The sequence below is a fragment of the Falco rusticolus genome, chromosome 4, assembly GCF_015220075.1.
Source record: "Falco rusticolus isolate bFalRus1 chromosome 4, bFalRus1.pri, whole genome shotgun sequence".
Classification (NCBI taxonomy): domain Eukaryota; kingdom Metazoa; phylum Chordata; class Aves; order Falconiformes; family Falconidae; genus Falco; species Falco rusticolus.
In genome coordinates this window covers 28,575,115-28,602,032 of record NC_051190.1, presented here as the reverse complement: position 1 = coordinate 28,602,032, position 26,918 = coordinate 28,575,115, and the positions used below count along the sequence as shown (strand labels likewise).

The window sequence follows — 26,918 nt, the reverse complement described above, 5'->3', positions numbered from 1 at the left end:
TGTGTGCTTGGCTGGTCATTCGGTTCACATGGGGGCTTTCCTGACTCTTGTTCTGAGGAATGAGGCTTTTTTTAAAAGCAAAGAAATCCTAAATGTTAGATTGCTGCTACCATTCCCTGGGACTGCGTGGAAGGATTCATTCTTTAGGCTTCCTGAATGGTTTCTTTGGTTCTCAGCAGCTCTCGCACTGTTCATGAACAATGCTGTTACTTGTGTTGTTATTGCAACCAGACGTTGACTCGGGCACCAGTGGTGCTAGGTGCTGTACAAACACAGAGCATCTGGGTGGTCCTTGTCCTAAGGAACTGATGAAACCAAGGTTTGCAGTGTGCTGCAGGTCAAGTCTGTCTTAATCCTTCCAGCTCTAGTGCAATTGTGAGAGCTAAATAATAAAAAGAACAGAGTGGGAAGGAGGTCTTCTGCCTGAGCTAATTCCGGGATGGTGGGGAGCAGAGAAATCCATTTATACACTAGTAAATATGTATAAATGAGGGACTTGAAGAGACCTTCTGTCTATTTGGGAACAACTAGAATTCCTGCTAAATAAGACTCAGCAATTCATGTGGCAACTAGGGTGGTCTTGATTTTTAACCAATAAAAGAACCAGCCTCTTGATCCCTGGCTTTCTTGCAGTATCTGTTTCTTTCTCTCTTGCTCTTTTCTCTTTCCCCAGCCAAATGCTCAAACATACCCAGAAAAGCCTGTTCTTTTCCCAGCTGGCTGCATCTCTGTGGAGAGTCTGTGGCCCTCTCCCATTTCAGGCCTGTTTGACCTTGCCTTGTAACCAGATGTTTCACTGGAGAACGTACACTGGGGAGAGCCTGGGTTGCATTCAGCTGCTGGTGAACTTTCTGCCTCGGTCAAGCAGCTGTAAACAAAACCAGCCCAAGAAAAACAAAACCTTTTCTAAACTGAGTTGGCCAAGGACAGAAATGAATCCAGAGATGCAGATGGCTGTTAGCATGTTGATGAAGCTGCAGAGAGAAGGTCATCTGCCATCCCTGATCTTCAAAGATGGGTTTCACTTAGCTGAGGGATCGTTATTTTGGGATAACAACTATCGTTCCTCTGGTTCTGGAAATATGTGACACAGAGACCTCTTCCAATGCTGCCCACGGTGCATCATACTGTTTGCAGCTGTCCATGCATTTGAGTGAGTTTCTGGCCAAGAGTATTTAGAAAGTGGTGGCTTGCTGGCCTGAAAGTCTCAGAAGAAGGAATCACAAGAACGCCGTAGCAAAATGATTAGCCAGGGACATCCCTTCTTTTGAGAGCTGTGCCACATGTCTGTTGAGATTATTCAGCTGGTGCTTGTAGATGGGCTTTCTGCAGAAACAGTCCTGACATGATCAGGAGAAGATGTGAGCAATGTCTTCTGGGGTTAAAACTACAGTGGGGTTGTAAGAACATTGTTCTTTGGTTTGGGAAGTGACCAACTATAGGAGTTCCTGTTTCGCACAAGATACAGCGGGGCTGGTCATTAGCTTAGACACAGTGAGAGCCTCACATGCAAGATGACATCTAAAACAGTATGGGGTCCCCTCATCCTTTCGTGACAAGTTACAGGAATTGAGGGATGCTAACTCAGGCTCTTCCAGCTTGGTATGGACCTGGAGTTCAGACCTGAGAAGGCTTTTTCCATTTGAGTTGTGCTTGGCCAGATTAGAGGGCAGAAGGGCTGTGCAAACAGCGAGATATGCTCCATCATCTCTGAACAGAATCAGTTCTTGAGCCACAGCCATTCTCTGTTGAAAGGGTCTGTTAGGCTGAGCTGAGACTGCTGGGAGAGGGATTCTTGGCCCACTGATCACTGCTGTACCAGGAAGGATGGAGGCCTGTGACTGAGCACCGTATGTTCAGAATTGCGTTGATACCCACCTCAGTGATTTCTCCTCTGCAAGGGTTAGGCTTGCTTGTCCCTGAACATCTGCTACCACTCAGCAGACATCCACCACTGTGTTGAGATATTTATCCAATGTTCAGTATTCCCTCAGAGGGAAATGTGCCATCTCCTGCTCCTACATGTATACTAGCTCCACTTTCTACAGCCAAGTACCAGCTTGCCATAGGAAATGTCGAGGTGACCTGGCTACAGCCCATGGCCAGTTTCTCCTCTGATCCATCTCTGGCCCCATAAATCATTTTTAATAACCAGAGTGCTCTTAATGCAGCAATTCTAATGTGGGCTAGATCTGTTTAACCTAATCTGAGTATTAAAGCTGGTCACAGTGATATCTGAGCACCTGTGACTTCCTCAGACCAGCTAGAATTCAGGACCGTGAAGCCAATGGCTTTTCCTGTTCATGCTGTAGTGACACATCCCTCTTGGGGTGATTAATACCCTCCAGAGATGGCATTAGGTCAGTTACGCCAAGATAAGGAAGAGAGAATGGGGCCGTAGGGCAGATATTCCTTTCAGATTCCCAAATGAAAAAGTTTTCAGACTTTCCAGACCTTGGCTTCAGCATCTTAGGGAGACATTCTTTTGGAAGAAGCTCTGGGGGTGGCATTGCTTGGCCAACTGGGCATGAGGAGAGAGCTGGACAGAGGAAGGAATCTGATAACACTGTTTTGCCCTCTGCGCTTAGATCAACACTTCACTCTCTTTTAAACATCCGCTTCATCATTCCTGCTGCCCAATATCCCACTATGGCCCCAGCAAGAGCTATTTTAATCCCTCATCATTCATCAGGAGGCCCCTTCCTGTTCCCTTTCTATCTGCTCCTGCATGCATGTATGTGCATCTCTCCACTGAGAAATCCCCTATGCTAGCTGTTGTCAGAAAGGTCACCCAGGGATATTCACAAACAGCAGGTGTAAAATTAACAACTGGTGCAATTCCAATCATCTGGCAGGAAGGAAAACATTGGACAATAGGTAGAGCCAGGGTAAAGTTTCCAGCTGAAGGCTTATTGCCTGATATAGGACAACAGATCGGTGGGCTGGGAACTCTCCTAGGAATGTGAAACCGATAGGGTATTAGCAGGCCCTCTCTGCCCCTCCAACACAATTGTTTTCAGCTTGCTCAAAAATATTTGGAAATGTTACCGAGCAGGACGTGTGGGTGAGAAGGCATCTTCCAGCCAATCAGCCAAGTAGATTTCAGCCCTCCCCTTGAATTTCAGGCTTTTGTTTTCCCTGATGGAAGGGAAGGTGAATCCTCCATGATTAATTTAGGGATCTTAAAGCATTTTGGATGAGTTCCTGCAGCACCACTAACAAGTGATGCTCTCAAGGATTACGGAAATTGTGGAGAGATGGCAAGATGGATGGGTGGATATGTGTTCAATACAGATTCTGGCCTCTTACTGTTTTTGTGGGTGGAACTGATTTTAGCTGCGTGAAATGATGTATCACTCAATAATGATGGTGTAAGTCTGTTGGAGGCATGAATGGTAGATCCTGTTAGACCTTGACTAGTGTCAGCAGCCAGAATGGTGGACTGAGTCTATGAGCACAGGAGTAAGATTTACTGTAAAATGCAGTCTGTGGAGGTATCCAAGGAAAGTTGGCAGCACTGGACACAGTGAAGACAGTGGAGAATGGCAGAGGCTGTTGAGAGGTTTGGTTTAAACTGTGGCAAGCAGAGTTGCTCTGCAAGTATTAGAGAGAGTCTAGTAGCTGTTCCCAGCATGGAGAAAGAGCTTGGCCAGAGGTTTTAACTAACACACAGCCTTTTCTCTGCTGGAGTTCAAACACAGAAGTCTTGCCTCTATGAAGTAGAAGTAAATGTATGGGAACCGCTGCAACTTAAGAGCAATACCTCAGTGCCCACAGCTATCTGGCTTTAGTCTCCCCTGTCCTTCTCATTCCCCACCCTCAGAGCTGTCTGTTCATGTGATGTGACAGCAGGTGTCTTTCAGCAAAATGCTGCCACACCACAACTTGTAGGCTCGTGTCTGGCTTACACAGTGCTCATCCTCTGTTTAAACAGGTTTGGTACAAGCTGCATCTACCACAATACAATTAGTGCTGAAAATGTGCTCTTGTGGGTCTCTGAGCCTAGGTAGGGATCCCATTGCTCTCACTTAGCAGGGATCTCACATGGACTGTGCTGACAAAAGATGCCTGGGCTGAGAGGAGGTCTGATAAGGCAGTGTAACCCTGACATACGTTGTCAGCAGCGCTGCCATCGCCAGCGAGAGCAAGGGGGAGGACTGAAATTCTCCTGTTCAATTGGGCGAATTTGACACCTTCTCGTTCTTGTGTCCTCGTGGCTCGGCCACTTGACATTTCTAAACATTCTCAAGCAAGTTCACTGGAAAACTATCCCATGTCAGGAGCTGGTGATGTCAAGGCTAATAACAGTCGTGGGGTCAAATCCTTCTGATCCTTCAGGCAAGGACCTCAAGATTTGGCTCCAAGTCAATAACAAGGTCTGTCACGTCAACGATGGCTTATTATGAATCGCAGCGCAAGCCTTTCCCAAACAAAGTGCATTTGTTTGGTCTTCCATGCAGGAAAAGGTTAACAGTTTCCAAAGGCGGGTTCTCTGTTCCTTGCATGGAGCAGCAAGCAAAACCAGTGAGCTTAGAACAGGCAACAGCACTTCACCTTAGAGCAGGAGATGGGGATGGTGATAAATCTTTATCTGGGAAATTCTTCTCTTCCTCTCTGGAATGGTGCAAGCTGGTTGTTTTCATCTCTAGAGATGCTAGGGGTTTTTTTCTGTGTCCCCTTCCATCATTTGAATGTCAACAATACCACTTGGCTGCCTTTGTTAATGTTACAATGGACCTCAGAAAGAGGGAGCTAGCCATATTGGGCGATGCAGGGCTGAATGTCAGGGAAGGAGATAGCAGGGATCATACTGGCTCACACGTGCTGCAGTGAAAAAAGGAATTGTAGGATGACATTCACTTTGCTATTACATTGTAATCCTGGCAGTGTGTTGAGAATGATGCCACTGGAATGGTGTCCAAAATGCTAGTTATAACCACTTCCTATTTTTAATTTCCTCTTAATAAGGGAAACGGTGGTTGTCATCCTAACAATAATGATGCTGCTCTGCCCTTCCAGATGTCAGAACATGGGTTAACAAACGCTGATGTCTCTCTACAGGCCTTTCTTCTGAACTGAAAACCTCTGTGCAACGCAGCCCACCCAGACACACATCAGCAGGTACAAACCAGGGTGCTACAGAAAATGCTGTACCTGCATTTCTGGTGGCCTCATTTTACAAGGGAGTATTTGAATCATGGAGAAATAAGGTGACTCGCTCCGTGCCCCTTGGTGAGTCAGTGGCAGAGAACAGATTCAACTGTTCACATCTCCCATTTTTCTCTGTCAAATGGCCTTTCTGCTGTTTTTTAGAAGGCATTTGGCATAAGGTTCCTAAATAAGTAAGCTGATGTTCAGAATTGCTGAGTCCTCACTAGTTCCCCTCCAGGCAGTACCTAAACAAGATATCCGTGGGGAAAGCTGTCATGTCTTGAATATCAGCAACTGCTAATGGTTATTCCTTTTTATTCACTCATATATGTTTTTGCAGGTGGATGCCAGCTCTGCACACCCATCCAATCCGACGCATGCAGAACCAGCACAGGACATGGAGGACCACAGCAGGTAGCCCCAGTTTCCTGAACTGCTATTAACAACATGATTGTTTCACACATCCCTCTTAAAGACCTGCCTGATTATAGGATTTGAACTGTGGTTGTCAGAAGTCTTAGCTAAGGGAAGGTTGGTCCACGTGGCTTGGCTGAGTGACGCTTTGCTTTTGAACAGCTCCTGACTCCAGAGAGAGTGCGTTTCTCATTTTGCAAAGCACTTATCTCCTGCTGGCTCATAGGAAGTTTCTGTAGACTCTCTCTCCACTGAAGGTCAGATTTCATGTATCTTCTGAGATCCTAGAACCAGGGTTCTGCAGTGCTAGAAAAGCAGAAAGGAGAAGACTATATGAGGTTATCAACATTGAGCAAAACAGCGTTTATGGCTCAGACGGCAATTCCAATTATCCAGCACTTAGGCATCAAGAAGATTCAGATAAGAGGTCTCAGATTTAGCTCCTCTCCTCTCTGCAAGTTAATGTGCCACTTTTCCTTTTTTTTTTTTTTTTTTTTTTAAGCAGACGATCAAATCTGTAATAGCAAATTGCAAGTTAAAAGGCAAAGATTGTCTCTGGAGAGAATGGAAAGAACCATTTTGGCTCTAGGGTGAGTTTTGTGATCCACCTGAAGCATGGGTAGCTGTCATTATACACACATTAAACAGAAGCTTAGTGAGCTTGTTGTAAGACTAGTTGGATATAATCCTGTGGCATTTTTATAAAAACATTTGAGTCCATGGATGCATCATTTGCTATACTGGGTAAAACCTAACTAAGCTCCCGTTATGCTTCTATCAGGGCTATTTATACATTGTGAGAATGCAGGAACCTAGTTTCTGACTTCTGCCTTAAATCTGAGAAGAGTCAATTGAAAATTATATCGTTTGTGCAGTATTAGATTATAGGAAAACCTTAGAAAAAGCTCTGCCTTGTAGCCCCATCCATTTATTTTCCATTGCAAAGGGTCAAATTGCCAAAAGAAGAGGTGTCACCACCAAGCTGAAAGGAGCTGTCTCCCTTCCTTCCCTGGAGTTTTTATACAGGTCAGTCCCTCTAATATGTAAGCTCTTTTCTCCTAGCAGTTTCCTCATAGGAGAGCTTCCTAATTTTCCTTCTCTCCTCACTTCATAGCCACCCACAAACAGCTTTTCACTCATCTGAATGCTTGTAGATCACCAGCATATAGCAAAGCTTTAAGGAGCATGTGCCAACAACCTATATACTAGTCCAACAGCACTGTGTTGAGGGTTATCTTTATTTTCTGGAATAGATAATGATCGTCTTTAGAAGAGCTTCTTCCTTAACAACTAGCTTCTAAAAGGCTGTCACTCCAGCCCGACCCTGTTTTCTACCAAGAGCTATGGCTCTGAACCCTGTTACACTTCTGAATGATACCTGTGGCACACACCCATTCTAGCTACTTCTAATTCCCTGGGTATGTCAGCAAAAACTTCTGCAGGGTCCTGACACCTGCTGTGAGGGTTAGGCAGCAGAAAAGCTGTACTGCTCTCAGCCTTTTCTAGCTACCACAGAGCTGATGGAATCCCTCCCCCTGCTTGCCCTTTGCATTACTCTATGGGGTGGAGAGGAAGCAATCCTCTGAATCTAAAACTCTCCTACCCTTCTTTTCCCACACAAGTTAATTCCCAGCCCTTGCTTGCTTCTGCTCCAGCCCCCTTCTGAGCGTGCTCTCATTAAGACCCCAGAGGGAGGAGGTGATGCTCTGAAATTGTCTTAATTGCTCTTGTTTATGCTGGTTACGATGGCAATAGGTTGCCATGCAGAGGAGGCTTTCTTCAGATGTGCAGGTTCTCCATTGTTCCGTATTCTGAAGGATTGTCTGTAGGCAGCTCCAAGTCATTTACAACAATAGATTAATATGAAGATCAGTAATACTGGGTGACTCACAGTCACACATATGCAAGACCCGCCAATCGCTGTGACCTGCCACCGGATTTGAGGGGAGGCTAAACGTTCCTGGTATGCTCTTGCAGGATGCTGAAGAGATGCTTTGCACTTGCACAGTTTCTGCTATCCAGGAGCTCCCTGAACATGAATGGAGAATGCTATTTTGATCGGGCAGATGATGACTGTTAGACTCTCTGGAAGGCAGGGAACTGGAACAGAGTATGTCTTTGGTCCAATGTAAATTTGCATGTGCCAAAGTTCAGACAGCGGTCAGGAATCCTGACTTTTAGTCCCTGATCTATCTGCCAGGCACTGTTAACATCCAGACCCTAAAGAGGATCTTCTAAGAGTGTTGTGCACCACTTGTACTGTATCCCATTTATCACCCTTGACAAATGACAGAGAAAAGCTCCATCTCACAGGGTCTTCTCTAGACCTTTGCAGTACAGTGCCTGGGTCTTCATTTGGCAGAGACCCATTGGAGGTGATGTCAAGATACCTTGGCTGTGAGTTTGGCCCTTCTGTCCCACTGTTCAGGCTTAGGTCTTCATGCTGCCACTGACTGCCTTGGACTAGGGATATTTTGCTTTCTATTCTTACTCTTCTGGATAGGCCCAGGCTGTCAGGTCAGTATCAGAGACACTCTACATCCCTCTGATCCATTTCTTGAATCAAGAGGTCTGTGTGCCATTCTTTCCCCTATATCCTTGGCTCAGGGATATATGTGCCCTCCTACTATGTCCCCACTAGTCCTCATTCACCCAGGATCCACCATTCTCCTTCCATGTGCCAGGCACCCCATGTACCCCCTGCCTCTCTCACCCATCATTCTCCCTACCTCTCTCCTGCTGTCAGGGGCTCATCATTCCCTCCTGTCTTTCCTTTCCTCCATGCTGGGTGAAAGGGGAGATGCCCACTTCTATTTTTTCCCTGTCTGGGGGATACATTATTTTTTCTCTGTATCTGGGAGATACAGGCAGGGATGAGAGGAAGGCTGTGTTGTGCTAGAAGGGATTAATAGCTGTCACCAACCTACTCTTGACTCTAAAGTCCATTATGGAGCTGGGTCAAGCTACTGAAACTCCCCACCCGTTTTCTATTTGCTGCTTGTTTTCAGTCCTTGGATGCTGACAACAGCCCGATAATTTCCAGTGTCAGATTTGGTGCTCCGTGGTACCATATTGCATGTACTCCAGCAGACAGACAAGTGGAGAAATACTTTCCAGCTGAGTGTGAAAAATTGCCGTGCTCAGTCCATAAGTAATGTGCTTCGTTGAGTCTAGCTAATTTTCTTCCCCATATAAAACAGTGCGGTTTCTGCATAATTTTTGCATTACAAAACCACCAGATCTCAAGAGCTTGATGGTGGGCCAGGCCCCAAGTGTGTCACTAAGTAATTACTGAGTCCCCGCCTGCCTCAAGCTGAATCAAACCTTGAGGCAGAAGCTGAGGACCTGACCCCTGATTAGGTCTGTGTGCTCTTCCATATTCATAACAACAGAAGTGTGCTTACACTGGGTCATCAAAAGGGTGAATCAGTACCCTGTCCTATATATATAACCCCAAAGAGGGCACCTAGGCAGGACTAGGAAGACTTTTCTTCCATAAATATGTATTTCATTTGGAAATACAACTTATATAAATGGTTAGGAGTTCTATGTAATTAGCAACCCTCAGTGGATTTCTCTTCCACAAACTTTTCCAGATCCCTGTTAAGTTCCTATAAATTTTTAGCCCCTTCAGCATCCTCTGGCAAGGAGTTCCTCAGCTTAACCACACACCTCCTTTCATTTGAACCTGAAATCCCCCTGTTCTCAGGCGGTTTTGAACCACCAACCTTTTAGCTAGCAGTGGCACACATTTACAAAGATCTTGAATTAGCCATGTATTTAGCCATAATTAGCTTTTCTGCTTTCTCCATGCGTTTGATTCTGCTCTCTGCTGGAAATCTGCACTGCAGTATAGTCACATGCTGGAAGGAGAAATGCAGAAGAACCTGAAGCTCTTTGAGTGAAATAGCGCAAAGCACCTACGCAAGGTACCAGTGGTCACCTATGGAACATCCCCTTGGAGCCACCACATGTTGCCATCACTAGACGGTGACATCTCCCAAGCTTTGGAGCAGACTTGGTTGCTGATCCAGAAGAGGGCAATGGTGACACATCCCCACTGATGCTCTGAGCACCAAATCAGCTGAGGACAGCCACTGTAGGAATGTAGCCAAATAGCCAAACCACCTTGGCTAGCAGATCTGTATGTTCCTGGCTGTTTTGTGGCAAGCAGATTGAAGTGGGAGGCAACTTTCAGCTACTGTCTCAGGTCAGATGGGACTGTCAGTCAATTGTTAATTATGACTCTTCTTCTTACTAATTTCTGTAACTTCTATCACCATGGCAGCTAACTGCCGTGGAAAGATTCAGCCAGAAAAAGGAGAAGACAACCAAACTTTTCATAGCAAGGGAACAGGAACAAGCTACAGAGGAGGGAGGCGTGGAGGAAGAGAACTGTAAATTGTTTTCTAGGAGAGTCTAACGCCATGCTCTGAAAGCTGGTCAGGTTTGGCTTTGCACGGTCCTATCAAAGGGAGCCAGACCCATATTCTGACTGTCCCATGCTGAAAGCTCACGTTCAGCTAGTCTGGTCCCAGCACAGCACGTGATGAATGCATGGTACGTGTTTGTTGCGCAGGATGCTGGGCAATATGATTTGTCTTACTCTGTGCCCATTACTGGGAAACTGCGTTATTATCATATCTTCTCTGCCCTGCCCTGGTCAGTTGATCAGTTTTAATCTCTGGTGATGGCTGTGTGTCCGCATGAGGAGGGAGAAGGAGAAACTTGACAGCACTTTGAGCTCTGATTAATTTTTAAACTTCCTCCCTTTCTGCTTATTTTGTAGCTTTTGTCCTGATGCTGAATGTGTTCTTTCCCCCGTGTGTCACTCCCAGAGGAATAGTGTGGAGATGAAATGCCACTCAGCCATCACAGGGCATTTTACCTGTGAGGGCCTGGAACTGAACAGGGCTCTAGGACAACTGGCAACTTCTGTTGCTGCAACAGCTCACAGGCACATGGTGACACAGTGCCTGAGTATGTCTGTACTATGGGCAGAGCAGGTTGCATGGTATCATTAAAACAACAGCCATTTTGTTGCTGTTTTGCAGCAACACCACGCGATTCTTGCTAAAATGACAGTCTAGCCCATTCAGCAACTTTCATTTCTGATTAAGCTTTCCAGCCTGTAGGTATCTTCTCTCACACCTGTCTTACCATTTCCATTTAGAAGGGTTTAATTTAGAAACCCATTATACCTAGCCCTGCACAGACCAAGCCAATTTATTTACATAATTCCTCAGCACTTTAGGGAAACAGACTTGTTCTGAGTCCTTTCTGGTGGGAAGGATGGACTCATGCTTCAGGTATTGGTTTGAGATTCAGGAAAAACAGACACTGTTCTAATAGCGCTCACAGATTTCCTGAGACCTTTATCAAGTCACTTACCCTGCCTTGCACCTAACTTTTGTATCTGGAAAACAGTCAACATAACAGCACTTTCCCTGCCTCTGGTTTTAGGAGAAAAACATAGTATCTAGATGGCATCAAAGTCCTTCTGTTTTGTGCTTTACAAATAAAGTATAAAAAGCTGATTTCTGTGCTGGAGGGACATCAGTGCATAAGAGCAAGATGGGGACAACAGGCAGGTGCAGGTCTGCTGAGGAGCGCTGAAACAAGGCAGAGCTGAGGGGCAAATAGACCCCAGGCGTTGCCCACCAGCTGCCTAGCTGCTGTCAGCTTTTCCATCGGCATCTCGTCAGGGATGTGCAGGGAGAGAACAAATCACTCCGTGGGCGTTCACAGGAAGCTACCCCCGAGTGCGAGGGAGAGGCACGGGACAACGCACACGAGGGGGGGTTTGAGAATCCATGTGGGTGATCTTCCCAGCAAGCCTGAGGGAGGGGAGACTCCGTGATAGGCCTGAAGGAGGCACAAACATCCCCCTCCTTGGCAGAGAACTCCACTGGCAAGATTTGATCTTTTTGTTCACTTGAGGTTTTCTCTTTGTTCACTAAATGCCCCTGGACCTTGCTTTTCAAGGCTCTTTTCCTTCTCTTTTGTTGTCACTGCCACAGCAACACGTGAGTTTGAGAAGTTACGTGCAGGGGAAGATGAATTTTCACTGAGGGAGTGACTTGGATCCTTTGCAGACCCCATTGAAGCCAGTAGATCTGAAGACAGGTGCTCTCCATCCATGAGGCCATGAGCATGGGTGAGCCTTCCAGTGGCTACATACCCTCCAGAGTTCTCATCACCATCAGTCAAGCTCTTCCCCACAAAACAGTAGCTGCAGAAACTCAAGAAATACTGCTAAGCCTACTGCTTTTTAATTTCAGCGCTGCCACAGTCACTGATGTCCTCACTAATCCTCTTGCAGCAGCAGGCTGCTAATCAGAAACTCTTTGCTCGCCACTTTGGCATCATTCTGGGAAGCCAATGGAGCGCAGAGATGCTCAATTCCTCCCCCTCCACACACCTTCCATTGTCTTCAGGACTGACAGCTCTGATGTGGAGCAGTGATAAAAGCCAGCTGATGCTGTCAAGGCCTGGTACAATTGCACCGCAGGGAAAAAGGCGACTGGCTCTGACTCATCCTAGCCGCCTGGAGCTCAAGATACCTTGCACACGTGCTGTCTCCTGGCACTAGCAAGGCTCATCACAGAGCAATGCACCTTCGGTGAGTTCTGGATACTGTCCTGGGAGGCAGGAGTTGACCATAGACCTTTGAAAGGGCTAGCACTGGTGGCCAGCTGGGTGGCCAGCCATCCTTCAAGATGCTAGAAAAATCCACAGGAAAAACAAGCAAAAAAAAAGACTCGTTTGCAGATCTCTGCTGAAGTGTTTGGTGTGTATGGAGGAATAAAGGTAGTTGGTTGGATACTCCTCTGTTTGACCTGTGTTCAAAGGTGTTTAGCGAAGCATCTGTGCAACTCCTGAGTGGTAATCGATGACAGTAGCACCTCTCCTTCAGCTCCTCACATGCCCATCCTTATGCAATGAGCTGAGACGGGGTTGAATTTCTGGGAGGCTACATAATGCAAGGAGTCCAGACTTGGAATGGATCAGGAGTGCCAAACCAAGGTGGGAAGGACATTCAAAGAGGGGAAGTTGGACTGTGACATGAACTTCTGGGTGACCTTGAGGAAACTGGCTCAATGCTGCCCATCCTGGCCAGGTCAGCAGCTGAAATTTCCATTACTGATGGTAGAAACTCAGGGGTCATTTCTTTTCCCAAACATGACATTGAATGAGAGGCATTAGGAGTTCCTCCTATAAATAGGATCACCCCTGTCAAAGCTGGTTAAGTCATACCCAGTGTCAAGCGTGTAAACAAGGTGCCTCTCCGATGCACTGTCTGGAGGGTGCAGAGGGGTGTGAGGGAATTTTGACAGCTCCCCATTTGACTAGTTCGCATTGGGACACCAGCTATTTTCAAGGCAACAAACACAGTCATCCCCAGCTCCCGTCTGGAGGATTTGGAGAACAGTGCAGGACAGAGGCAATGTAGTCAAGGACCACTGCTGTGTGTTGTGGCAGAAGTGAAGCCTCCCAGCTCTACTGTGAGAGGAGGCAGCTAAGGTATAAAGTATGCAGGTGCTGGGACCTCCATGGCTGCAGTCACAGCGGGAGTTAAATGCTCTGATTGCAGCTGTTCCTTCAAGGTCTTTCCCCAGTTCTGCCCTAGAGGTCTGGGATGACCTGAAACCCTGCACCATCGGTTGACTCAGTTTCCCCTGGAGGGAGCTGCAGTTTCCTTTAAAGCTGCCCAGTTCTTGTTTAGCTGCATGAGAAGCAGCAGTTGCAGTGGCATCCATTACAAAGAGGCTTTGCTGCCCTGGAAGTCGGCTGGGGCATGGCAGTGAAGCCAGAGACACAAAGCAAAGTATCTTTGGAACAAGAGAGTGTAAGTGTCCCTCTGTGCAGCTGCAGGGACATCTGGATGGAGCTGGCTTGGCAGAGCTGCAGGGGCCACCGGGGTAACGCATCACGGTGGCTCCGTAGCAGAGCACCTCGGGGTAGCGGGAGCTGGTGGTGGGACCCTGAGGACCCTTTGCTTTTCTTCTCATCCCTGGGAGCTTCTTCCCACCTTTCCACCAAACTTTGAGCTGCTCTGAGACTGGAGCTGCAAGGAACCTGTTCTGCCGAAGTGATGCAACTGAATGTGCCTTAAAAAAACAAAGAAGGATTTAAAAAAAAAAAAAAAAAAGATCATTTCTGTGGTCTGATTTCCCCACAGATCCACAAGCAGTTGCATCAGTACAGCTGAGGGGGTGGAAAACTGAAGTGGGGGCAGAAGGGAACAAAAACTTTCTAAGCTTTACCACTGAAAATTTTCTGTAGCTATATGGAGACCTACAGCCGCTCGTCCCTTCCAGACTTTAAGAGCTGTCTGGCTCTTGTGTGCAGAGACACAGGCAGCAGAGCAGAGAGGAGAGATGATTTGTTTGAAGCTGAACTGAGAGAAGCTTAGCAGGGGAGGAATTGCTACTTGTTCCGAGGTAGGCTAATTATATTCTGTGTCCTTGGAAGCCAACTCTTTTCTACTCTGCTTGCATAATAGAGATCCTATAGCTTTTTACAGAAGTACAGGGGTTCCCTTCCCATCACCACTGCACACAGCAGCCTGTCCCACTGCCAGCCTCTACTCCAGAAGCATCTGGACATCAGTCCTGCATTCCCCAGGGGGCTGCTGAAGCACTTTGGACTCCTTGGAAATGGAAACCTTTCTAGAAATGCAGGGTAGAGTTACTCTAATTCCTTGCTGTTTGGGATCAAACTGAAGCCTGCTGCTTAATGGGGGATAAGTGGATGTAATGCAGTCAGTCAATAACTTCGCGCACACATGCAGAGCCCTTTGGATTACTGATTTCCAGAAGACAGAGTCTCCCTCACGAACCCTGCAACACACTGACTCAGCCCTGAGCCTTTTGACTTTGTTTTTCCTTCTTTACAAAGTAACTTGCACTTTTATTCTTCCCCCCCGCCCCTTATTAATTTTTTTCCCCACTTACTCATTTTTTTTTCCCCATAAAAGTTTTCAGCTTGTCAAACAGCTCTCCCTTTCCCTGTCTCTTTTCTCTTTGCCTTTTGCAGTGGGAGGAAAGATAATAATAAAAGGAACAGTTTTCAAATAAAAAGCCCCACGTGTTACCTGGGAACTGTCTCTCAGCATCCAAATACCCGCTGGGGCAGAGGTTGCTGAGTCCCTGCTGTTGTTTTGTACCTGCCAGACACTGTTTGTATTTTGTCACTAAATGCTGCTGTCAGGTCTGTCATTTGGTACAAGCAGGACTGACTGGGCCCTTGTAAAGTAGGATTTCCCTTTACACTCCCTGCTAAGCGCTCCTCACTCTTCCCTTCCTCCTGACAGGGGAAACAGCTGCTTCAGCTGCTGCCATGGCAGTTTCCAGGCTGGAGGAATGGGTTTGGGAGTGTTGGTGCTTTCTGCCTCGTCACTCCGAAATGTTCCTCGTCTTGGGCAGCCCTTTGGTCCTGTGGGGAGGGAAGGGTGAGATGAAGGCGTCAGTGAGCCTTCCTCTCTCTGTTGGTCCTTAGACACTGCTCAGCTTCAAACTGAGCCCTTCAGAGGTTCAGTACTCTCCACAGCCCCTTAGGACATCTAGGTTTTGACCACCTTTTTTATGGCCTTACTGAGTTGCTCCTAGAAGATGAAACTTGCAGAAGAAGGAGCTCCAGACCAAGATATTTCTGTAAGACTAAAGGACTTGAAACGGCTCCCTTGGGCCCCCCAGATAGGGAGATGCAGGAGGTGATGGATGGCCCATGCTGCTCCACTTGTCCCAGCCCTCCCCATTCCCCCACAGACTCTCAGCTAAGAAGCTCATTTGACTTTTATGAGTGCTGGAGAGACCAAGCAAACAAAGCCTCAGGGTTTAGTCAGTTCTGGCGGGTACAGCACGTGCCTGTTCCTTCTCTCCCCTCCTTTCATTCCTGCTGACAGCTCTCCTGGACACATGATGTCTGCCTGGCTCGGGAGCTGCTTCTCAGGAATGAGCCTGTTGACTGGGGCAGGAGAGCATTTCTTACCATCTCAAGTGGGGGCTGCCTTCTCTTTCACCTCCAGGACACCTTGATACCCTCTGAGTCTCAGAGAAGCTGAGAAAGGCAGGGAAATAAGGGGAGAGATGCTGGAAGTGTCCTGAAGCATGGAGATGCTCTATTAGATGGAAAAGCAATTCAGACATGAGCCCACTAAGCTTCCAGGTAGAAGGAGCGTGGCATTTTCCTTCCCTGCTCTTTCCCAGAGCTCTGACTTACAACCACAGCCTGTCCTTTCCACTTCACCAGTGGTGGGGGCTGGAGGAATTCACAGACCTTGAGTTATGGTCCCTGCACCAACAGCCTCCCCCAAGCTGAGAGTCTGGCTTGAGTCACTGCAAAAGTAGAGCTGGAGGCAATGTTTGGAGCTGCAGCAGAAAAGCTCCTTTTCCTACACACTGCTGGGTTTTGTTGACAGTAACAAACCTCTCCCTTGGCTGGTGGGACTGTGCTCTGGGGCCGGGAATGAAGCATTGCTCATCCTGCTCATCCGCTCATTACAGGAGTTTTGGGAATCTTTGTAAATAAGCCAAGAACATGAGAAATAGAAATTCCTCCCGTTCCAGGCCCTGCCTGACACTGCACAGATCCTTTGTTCTTGGCTTCTTTCTCCCTCCTAAGGCCCCAGAGTTCTTCCAACAACACACCACTCTGCTCAGCCTCTTCCATTAATTAGCAGTTATCCATTAACTGGCCATGAATAATCCATCAATTAGCCCATCTCTTGAGGATCTTCTTCCCCAGGTGCTAGCAATGCCACTTTAACACCAACAAGAAAGGAGCACTCAGGAGCGATATATATATATAGATATATATAGATATATATATATATAAAAAAATAAGTGCTTGCATTAGACCTCTCTGTCCTTGCTAACTATGATGCTCCTGGTTCCAACTCGTCCACAGAGAGCTTGGAGTCAGCTCATATCCTTCTCATTGCTGGGAGTCCTGCATTCTGGGCTTTCCTGGCAGAGGGGAATCAGACCTTTCTGGCATGAATTTTCTTGCTTTTTGTTGGAGGGAGCATGTGAGGATGCCCAGAAGGCTTTGAAACAACCCGTGGTATCCTGTGAACCTGGTCAGGTGCAGTGGATCCAGGATGGCAAAAAATAAGGTGTATGTGTTGTAATAGAGACTGTTCAATAGAATAAATGTTTTCAAAGGAGAAGGAAAGTAGCAGGAACTAGTAGAAGAACGGGTGTTTTCAGCCCTTGAAGGGAAATCTGGAGAAAGAGAGATCCTTTTTAAAGTGTAAAATGGTGTCTGTTGGGACCTAACATTGTTATTCCTTTGATGAGAGCAGCTAGCTGAAAATGGGAGGACTTGCAGGTTATCCCAGGCAGGGGAGAAAGTGGCGATGGAATGGAGGTTCCTTTGAAGTGCTCTGGTCCTACAAAGAAAGGGGACACTCCTGTTCACCTGAACCCAGCAGGAATCAGGAGCAGGGGACACAGCCATGCTCACAGCTCTGCCCTGCTTTGCCAGTGCTCAGCACAGATGTCTCTGGCCCCATCTCTTCTCTGGGCTGTGCCCTCAGAGCCCTGCCTGGCTGAGCCTGGGATTTCCTTGCTGCCTTTTTTCCCTTTTCCATGGTTTCTTCTGTTTATTTCCCCTATCCACTGCTTTGCATTTAAGACATCAACTAGCAAATTCTCTCAGCCCGTTTCTGGGTGCATCTGTCTGCTTTGGTTTTGCCTTGTTTGAGGTGCAGATTGCTGCTGCTTTGTTATCTTGTATCAATGCCTGTTCTAATGCTAAAGGTGATCCATAGGGAGAAGATCGAAGCACAGGAGAAAAAGAGAAGGTAAGTGGATTAGCCAGGACAGCTCTCCGTGTCTAGGAGCTCTTGAGCTGTATGACAGTCTTGCAAGGGAAATGATGGAATACTGAAAACTGGGGATACCCAAACCTAGCCTAAGGTGGAGGGCAGTAAAGGGGGGAAGGATGTGGTATTTCCTGGCATCTGCTTTTTGCTCTTGCACCCTTCCCTTTTCAGTTCCTGAAACAAGCAGTTTAGCACCCTGAGTGAAGCTGTACCTGCTTCCATCAGCCAGGAAGGGGGGTGTGTGTGTGTGTGATGTGATGCTACACTTTTGAAAGGTACCTTTTGAAAGCTTCTCCACCTTGTCTCTTTTCACAGGGCCATAGGGGAGTGTGGCCCAGCTATCCCCTAGCTCCCTAAGGGAAATGCTCAACAGGGACGTGAGAAACTATGTACCCAGATTCCGTGAGGAAGCTGCGGATGTTCGGCTGCACTAAGCTCGGTAATGCAGCTAGGCGGTGCAATCGGTTCTGCTCAGGTAACACAAAGGAAGAGGACAGTGGCTGCAAATTAATTACTGTTAATGATGCCACCTTCCTGCAGAGAACAGTAATTTCTGCAGAGGACACAAGGCTTGGTTTTGTTGAGTGCCCAGCCTGCAAAGATGCCTTCTGGCATCCCTGCACTGTCCATGAGCCCATATGTTCCCAGTGGGAGCCACAGAGCCATCAGGCAGTGCCGGATGGAAGCATGTTTTGACTCATGGGTCAGAGGCTGTGCAGAGAAGTCTATCGTTCCCAGTCACCTCTTTAATTGACACAGTGAAAGAAGCCACATCTTCCTGCCTGATTCTGACCGGGTCTGTAATTGAATTCAGCTCAACATCTCCGCTTCAGCCTCCCAGGGGCCCGTCAATAAATGATGGAATCTTTTTCTCGCCTTGGGAATTTCTCCTTACTCCCATCTTTTTATTTAATAGGATCTAGTGAGAAAACCGGTAGTAGTAATCTCTCATCCCCCATTTCCTACCTTTCCCAAAGGTACCTCATGAAGAAAAGTGCTTGGGCATTAAAAGAGAGACAAGTGAACTTCAGGGACTGAAAATGTGTGCAGCTTTCCTGTCTTTTGTTCATTCATCCTTTCTCTCACTTCTCTCAAGTCTTTTGTTTCTCCTTGCCAAAACTGCTTGTGCACACTTCACTCAGGATCTAATGAGGCTGTTTTAGAAACTGCAAAGCTGAATTGGATCCTTCGTTTCTCCCCCTCAGAGTGCAATGTCTGTTTAACCTTTCTCCCTTGGCATCTCTCTCTCCCAGCAACCTATTTGCAATTCCTATGGTTACAAAGAAATCCCAGTGCTGTCTGGGTTTTAAAATGGGGGTTGCTGGGGACGTAGGCAGGAGTATGTGATACGTTGTAGGGTACAATTTCAGCCTGGCTGCAGGGGGCAGTTACTCCATGGATCTGATTTAGCCTAGTCTCTCCAAGCCCTGCCAAGAGGTTTTTCATTGCTCCTTGAAAGGGAAATGTGATTTGCATGTCAAAGAGTGAGAAAGGACAGGGGTCAGCAGTTTTCCAATCTCTTTATCCTCTTCCAGTCTCTCTACCCCTCCCCACATCACCCCAGCTTTCCTTTTGGCATTCCTATGCTGCTAACGAGTGGTTGCTGCATTAAAGCATCCAGTCATCATGGGAGAGATCTCGAGGTTTCTTAAACTGTTGGATCCTGTTGAACATCCTTGTTAAACTTCGCCCTTACTGCTGCGTGCGGGGAGCTTCCCACGCAGACCAAAGTTCGGTCCCCAGCCCACCGGTTCTCCTCCACAGGCAGTGACGTACGAGTCTCTGCACGCAGGAGGCGGTGAGGGGAGGGTGTTTGGGAGAACGTGCCTCTGAAGCAGTGACTGTGCAGTGAATGTGCAGAGACAAGGGGATTTGGTTTGGTGGTTAACCAGGTGAGAGCACGGTGTCTCTCAGTCCATGCTTTAGAGAAAGCCCGCTGACCCCGCTCCTTGTCCTTGCCGGCCACAGCTGGTGATGGGTGGGAGGAGAGAGCGGAGGGGGAAGTCTCTCCCTGGCCTCTCCTTGGTGGTCCACTTTTCCAGCATGCACATGTGAGAAGGGATGAAGTTGCCCAGGTTTTGTAGGATATCTAGGTCCATTATACGTGATGCCTGTCTGAAGGACTAAAAGGCGGAGAGGTTTTTTCCTCCTTCCCTTCACTCTCTGATCCTTTCCCCATTTCCAGGAGTTTTTCTGATGTGGTATTGAGTTTTTTGTTTTGTTTTTGGATGGGATATTTTGCCTCACACCTGGCTGCCAGCTGTATGCCTCACTTCTCTATGGGGATCCATATTCACTGCCCAGATCTCCTGGAGCAGGAGAGCCAGGAAGATGCTCTCTCACAGCTGGGAAAAGTGTATGAACCTCAGGATGTTGTTTCCAGCCACCTGCTCCTAAGACCATTAAGACAGTACCTTCACATGGTGCTGAGGTTGGTTACAGCAAGAACTCATAGGACAATATAGCTCTGCAATGCTCTAGAGATACCAGCACCTGCCATGACCGGTGGGTGCAATAGCCTGGTCTCCATGTGCCGAGACCCTCTTCTAGCTGGCAGCAACGGTGCTGGAGGCAGGGACAGTCATACCAACGTGTGCTTGTGTCCTGCCTCCACCAGCTGCAAGGAGGAGGAGATCCTTGTTGTTAGGTTGTGCTGAGACATCGATGGGATCGTTGGCTTAGGGAGATTGAAACGTTTGTTTTCTATCCACAGCCTTACTTTCCCAGGCCTGGCAGAGAGCAGGGGAGAATCATCTGCAAGTCTGAGTTCAGTGGGAGCAGGGCTGTTGCCCTGTGTGTGTACAGGATGGTTCTCACGCCCTGTTTCCTTTGTGGACAGAAAGAAGAGTTATCAGGAGCCTGCACCTGCTTCCAGCTGAGGAGAGGAAATGCTTCTGGAGGGAGCAGAGGATGGTGGTGGTGTCTCAGGAGTCCAGGAAAGATCAGGGCTCTGTTGGGCTCAGAGTGGTAGAAACTGATATTGCAAGCTTGTGGTCAGGGTGGTTGGAAAAATCACTGCTGTCAGCAAGGAGAGGAGTCAGAAATAAAGCCATCACCCTGATGATTTGTAGAACCGAGCTGCTGGTGTGAGTGTGAGCTGTCCCAGGCCACAGAGAATGTGTTCCCCAGCCCGTGGGTCAGTAAAAGCTGGAGCTTCCCTCGTTGTACTCTCTGCTGCCTGGCTGCTCACAAGTGAGGAGCATCTCAGCTGGTGCTCAGCTGCCCCATTGCCCTCCTGGCTGCTTTTGGGCACAGCTGGGGCTCTTGGCTCCATCCCACAGCAGGGCTTTAGTTCTGGGGAGGGCCGGTTCTGTCCTGGCCGTGTTCCAAATTCTCTGGAGACCTGAAGGAGGTGTCCAAGCAGCTAGGCTGTATGGCCTGAAGGAAGAGAGGGCAAATAAACATCTGAGTTAAGGGATGATCTTGTTAGTGTGATACATTAACAGGGAAATCGAGTTAAAGGACTTCATCAGGGATGTAAAGTGAGTTGGTGGCGGGCTGGAAGTCTCCTTATGGGTGCTCTCTGCTGGGTTTTCTACCTTTTTGTGAAGCCAGGACGTGCTGTTTTGTAACAGTACATTAACTGGATGCTACGAGGCTTCCTAGAGGTGTGTGGAGGGGAAGAAGCCAGGAGATGGAGGGAAGCACTAGAGAGAGCAATGCTGGGAGATGCAGCGCAGAGGGTCATGCTGTATCAGAAGTCCCCTGTGACTTTGAGCACAATCAAAAGCCTGGGCCCTCCAGCACAACGAGGTGCTGACTCAGCTCTGGACACAACCACCCCAGCCCTTCCCTAACTCTGTCTCCTTGGAAGCACCTTCCCACATGAGGAGCTGGACAACAGGGCACCCAACAGCTCTACTTACCTTTGTGTAATAAGGTTAAATCACTGCCTCGTTAGAGCCCTCAAATTAAGTCACCACCTTGCTGGATCAATAGTATTTTCCATGATGCACTTGTGACATTAAGTCTGGGAGATAAATTGATGGTGGGAGGCTGGAGTGCTGCAGGGGAACTCCAGTTCCAGCACTGGGCAGGATCTGTTATCAGGGGAAAACCAGCAAATTTCCATGGAAAGCAGCAGCTGATGGCAGAGGCAGGAGGTGTGGTAGAGTGGGGACATGAGGACAGTGCCCATGTCTCCTGGCACCACTTGGTGCTGGACCCCATTTTAGACTTGCAGGGCTATTATAGGGAGAAGATCCTGGCCTGTGAGAAGCCTGTGGCAGCTATGTTCTCTTCCAGGTGTGTCTGCACTGGGAGCTTGGGCTAAAATGGGCTTTTCTGTCCTCCCCTTCCCTCTGAGCCAGGTCTGGGAGAGGAAAGGCCAAGGGAGCAGCTCCCATGGGGGATCACAGCTGTGTGTGGGTGCCTGGGGCTGCCTGATGCCATACTGACCCCGCTGCACAGGAGATGCAGCCTTCCCACCCCAGCATCCACCATCGCAGAGGCTCCCTGTCCCCACTGTCCGTGGGAACTGCCACCGTGCCCTGGATGGGGTATGACCAAAGGGGTCCTCCAGCTGCCTTGAGCCCTCTGGAAAGGTGTTAACTGGTGTCTACCAGGTTGCTGTGGTTCAGCTGGGGACTAGATCCAAGCGAGGCGTCCCTGTGGCTGAATTTGCGGTGAGCTGTGGGGTAGTTTGGGATCTGGGGTGCCAGATCACTGTGCTCTGAGCTGCAGCCAGGCCAGGAAAAGTTTGTGGCCAGAGGGAATCCTGGCAGTCCCAAATCCCAGCCCTGGGATGCTTGTGTTTCTGCCAGCTCCCCACGCAGGGAGGCTCAGAGTGGACATCTCTGCCCTTTCCAGTGGTGTGATGTGGACTAGAGACCACCCACCTTGTCTCCAGCCACCCACCCTGCTCCAGATGCCAGGGCTAAGGTCACTACTGCATCTCTCGCCCCCGCCTCCCTCACCCAGTGCCTTTCCCACCACCACTCTGCCCCCAGGACCACGAAGCACACGATCCCCTGCGCTGGGTGCTTGTTCAGCTGGCCAGGAGGAGCAGGCAGGGCAGCTGGGGGGGTGGTGGAGAGCAGGGGCTACAACCCCCTTCCTGCTGCTGCAGCTGAGCACCACACCGCTGGGCGCTGGGGAGGGAATGGGACCAGTCTGCTGGGTGGATTGGGTGGGTTTAACCCTTCCAGGCCAAGCCTGGCTCTGTTGGACATCTCTGTGCAAAATCAGAGCCTTCTGCAGAGGCAGCACTTCCCAGCCCCCTCGCTGGGAGCAGGGGGGGCATTCAGAGGAGCAATCGTAGCCCTAAACCCGTTCCTCAGCCCCACACCCTAACACCTCCTGCCACCAGGGTGCCCACATCGCAGCCAAACCAGAACTCCTGGGTGCTGGCTGTATTCCTCTTTCTAAACCTGTAGCAGCACAATTTATTCAAGACACAATTTATTCAAGATATTTGGCATGAAAAATAGGATTGTTCCTCCTAATCCCTCTCCAGGCATGCCCAGAGGTGACCTGCGGCTGTCACAGCCTCGTCGTTGGGCAGAGGTGGAGGACTGGGTATGGAGGCAGCAGGTTGCTGCCCACCCCAAGGCGTGAAGGGGATGAGTGGGTGCATCTGAATAAAATACAAAGGCAACAGGAGGAGGGCAAAGCTGATAAAAATGCCCAGAGCAGCTGTGGCAATGTGGGCAAGGAGGTGAGACTGCAATTGGCTGTCACTTATTTTGAGGCTTATCTTTGGCTTAAGAAACCTTGTTCTTTCTATCCCAAGAGCCCTCCTAGGAGCTGAAGCATTCCTGCAACCCAGCGTCTCTGATCTGCCTCCCACAGCGATGCAGGAGAAAGACCAGGGAGTGGGACAGGACCTGTTGCGAGGACCTTGAGCTGAAAAGGTCTGATTTACAGGTGAGAGGAAGGAAGACAATTTCATGTGTTTGTGGCTCATGCGGGGAGCAGTTCGTGAGCTCTGGGGAGCTCCTCTCTGGCCTGGAGAGCAGGGAGCGAGCGCACAGCTCATGTCGGTGCTGCCAGGGCAGCGGGACTGTCCCCGCCAAAGAGGCAGAGAGCTGAGCTCTTTGTTCATCCCTGCCCTGCTACGAAGCAAGAGAAAAATACTCCTGCTGAGCACAGCCAGAAATAACCCAGGCCGCCAGCAGCCAAAAAGCTTCCAAGGGGGAATATTAAAGTGCTGGGAATTCGGCCTCTCAGCCTGTGCTTTGGGCTCCTCTGCTGTTGTAATGTCCCAGGCAGGAGAAGGCAGACCCTGAACGCAGTCCTGCTCCTGATGGCCAGGAACCAGCACCTCAACAGGGAACAGTTCACTCCCGGGTCACCCCAAGACCCACCCAGTTCCTGTTTTCATCCCAGTCTTCTCCAGCACCATCATCGTCACAGCTCCTTCACCAGACACTGGTGATGGACAGCACTTCCCCTGTGAGGTGTGCTTCAGGGGTTGTGATGCCCCAGCACCCCTCAGGATCCTCCGCTTTGCTGCATCGCTGGCTTGGATGCCCCTGAGATGAGGCCACCTTGCAGGGCCAGAGCTTGGGTGTCTGTAAGGGGAACTTAATGAGGATGAATGAGCTTGAGTGGTCCCATTGCCCATGGGAGGGAGGATTTGGGGGCAGTTGAAAACAGGCCTTCTCTGTCTCTGGAAAGGATGGCAGATTCCTGCACTATCCAGATGGGATTTGAGTTGCACCGTGAAGAAAATGATCTCCCTGTGGCACATGTCAGAGGCTGCAGGGAAGATAAATGTTGCTTCGTTTCTCTGGTGCTGCTGTGTGTTCACCCACAGGGATCTCCTGGCCAGCTTCTCTGTATGTCAGCATCTTATCACCACCCCAGAGCAAGGGCATTGCGTAGCAGATGCTCCATGGAGGAGGAGACACCTTGTCATGCAGCAACAGCTCTGCTGCAGCTCCTGGGGTGGCTCAAGGCTGCTCCATCCCTTTGCTCACGGATGTAGCCCAGCACACTGCTCGGCGTCCAGCAACCACGGGCAGGCTGCAGCCTTTGGAAACTTCCCGTGCCCCTGCACATCCCAAATGGCCCCTCTGGTGCAGGACACCAAGATGGAATGAACCGAGTGGTCTGGGCACATGCAGGAGGTCACTGAAGACACACTGGCTTTGCAAAACAGATCCCGTGTTGGATACAGGATCATCTATTTATTTTAAGTTTTATATGGGGCATTTTCCCTTGCCAGGAGCTGGAGAATAGAGGACCCGGGTACCATCTGCCCAGGGGACTGGTGAATCATCCTATTTTCCAGTTAACAGCACTTGTTTGCTTTGGGAGATCTCCAAGTTAAGGGGGAAGAAAAAGAAAACCCAACCCATGGATCTTTTCCCACACAATAAGAAAAATGCTTTTTCTTTTCTTTTTTTTTTTTCTTTTTTTTTTTTTTTTACAAAAGCCAGTGTCAACTCTGCTTTTACTTAGCAGTGGGCTGGATAAAAATAGACAGTGAAGTCATGACGCCTTCAGAAGAAGAACCAGGTATGGCCTGGGGAGAGGGGGTGAGTGAAGTCAGGCTTGGAGGAGAGGGACAACATGCCAGCACGATGGAGGCAGGCAGAGTTTTTGTCCCAGGACTGTGCTGGGACAAGGAGAGCTGCTTACCCTGGTGCCTTGTGATTTCCCTGGCACGCTGCTGGGAGGCAGGAGGCTTTTTGGTGGATGCACCAGAGTTTGGGCTGTTGCTCATGTGATGCAGATGGGGCTGTGGCCCAGCAAACACCAGGAGCTCTTTGCAAAGCCGAGAGCTTGGGGCAGGCTGGAAAGCAATGGCAGCAGCAGGGAAGGGAAGCCAAGGGGTTGTGCTCTTGCTTTCTCCAGGACCATATTGCTGCAGCCTTCTCTCTTAGGTTCCTGCTCAGATCTGGCTTTTTTTCCTGTTTTATCCCCGTGCCAGGCTGTGAGCACGCTGGGCTGTTTGGATGGACTGTGCATGTGAGGGACTGATGTCTCCTGCTCAGAGCAGGGGCCCTGGAAGCCACTTGGCAACCTGGAGCATGAGGAGGTGCGGCTGATGCCCACATCTCCATTCTGCTGGTAGGAGGCTCCTGCAGCAAAGCCTTCATGGGGCTTTTTGTGTAGGGTTGGGGCATGTCCTGCGTTCAGCCAGGCTGCTGGTGAAGATCCTCTGGAGCAGAGTCTTTGCAGTATTTCTGCATCACAGGAGAAATCAAGGATCTGAGGGCAACTTTACAGCCCCTCAAGGCAATGTGAAAGCCGAGCAGGTACTGGTGTATCCCCCCCTGCAGGGCTGGCTTGTGTCAGATGTGTCATGGGTGAGATGACCCTAAATTGCTGGTCCTCCCCCAGCCCTCATTGCAATGGGACTCTGTGGTGTCCCCTCGGTCACCACACAGCTCTGGCTCTGTCCTGCCAAAGCCACAGCTACTGCGACTTCGTACCCTTGTGACCAAACACCGACTTAGGTCACAACTGAAATGAGTTTGGAGGGCCTCAGCATGCTTTTCCATGGGTATTTCTTTACATGGTTGGAAACACCTTGGTAACTGCAAGGAGGTGCCAATTTTGTGTAGTAAAAGGATGCTGCACAGCAGGGGTGATGTGCCCTGCCAGAACCGGGGGGGACGGGACAGAGCTTCAGACTTTCAGCATATGAGGTGAGAGATTTTTTGCCCTTCCACTTAAGCAAATAAAAACTTCCAAGGAAAAAATATTGCCTGTGGAAACTTTAGCCTCGCCCACAAGGAAGGAACCTTTTATCAACAAGAAGATTCACATGGTGGGGAAAAACCATGTCCTTTTCTGCTCAGCACCAAATGCTTCTACCCGCTCCCGGACGCTGAGCCACAGTTTCTCTGCAGCAGGAGACTGGAGAGGTTCGAGGGGAATATCTGCATTTCTCCCCGATCAGTCACTGGAACAAGCATTATCACTGGAACAACGGGCTCAGCCTGGCCCGCCTTGCCAGAGCGGCTCCGCTGCAGCACTCCCGGATTTATTTTTGTCCGGGCTTGGAGCGGGTTGCGGAGATCAGGTGATGGTGCCCGAGGAGCACTTGGCATGGCCTGTCCTGCCGCTGTGTGTGCACGTCTGTGGGAGTAACGAGCAGACAGGGATGATGGAGCGGGGCTCGGCAGGCGGAGTGGCTGCGTTTGTGTTGCTGGATCCTCTGCTCTTGGCTCAGCCCACGCTGGTGACCAGCTCCCGGGAGAAGGGATGCTCTCTCACAGTGCGGGGACCACTGGTGCTCCCATTTGACCTGGCTTATAGCTTTGCAGTGCAGTCTGGGGAATCAAAACCAGCGACTGTGCTTTGGCACTGGTATTAGGACCTGGAAATTAGTTTCTGATGGAATCGAGCCATGCGCTTTAAGGGAGGTGACCAAGGAAACACACAAAAGACTGTGGCAGAGTCCTTTCCCAAGGACCAGTGCTATGTCTCCAGCTCTGAGCTTGCCTCCTTTCTATATGGTTTCCATACTGCTTGAACAGTGGCCGAGAACCCAGTTCATTCCCAGTGCCCCCATGGTGTCCCAGAAGAGCAGTCAGCCTGGCTGATATGGCTGAGGTAACCTTTGAGATGG

At 49.2% G+C, this 26,918-nt stretch overlaps 1 long non-coding RNA gene across 1 annotated transcript in view; it reads left to right on the top strand.

The window, feature by feature from the left end:
• The window catches only part of LOC119146971, a 49,685-nt gene that overhangs the window by 14,064 nt on the left and 8,703 nt on the right, over positions 1 to 26,918 (top strand). The window contains exons 5-9 of the long non-coding RNA XR_005103906.1: positions 5,062 to 5,121; positions 5,492 to 5,565; positions 6,071 to 9,775; positions 11,586 to 12,187; positions 23,127 to 23,260. This is a non-coding gene — a long non-coding RNA (uncharacterized LOC119146971). The remainder of the gene's footprint in view (positions 1 to 5,061; positions 5,122 to 5,491; positions 5,566 to 6,070; positions 9,776 to 11,585; positions 12,188 to 23,126; positions 23,261 to 26,918) is intronic.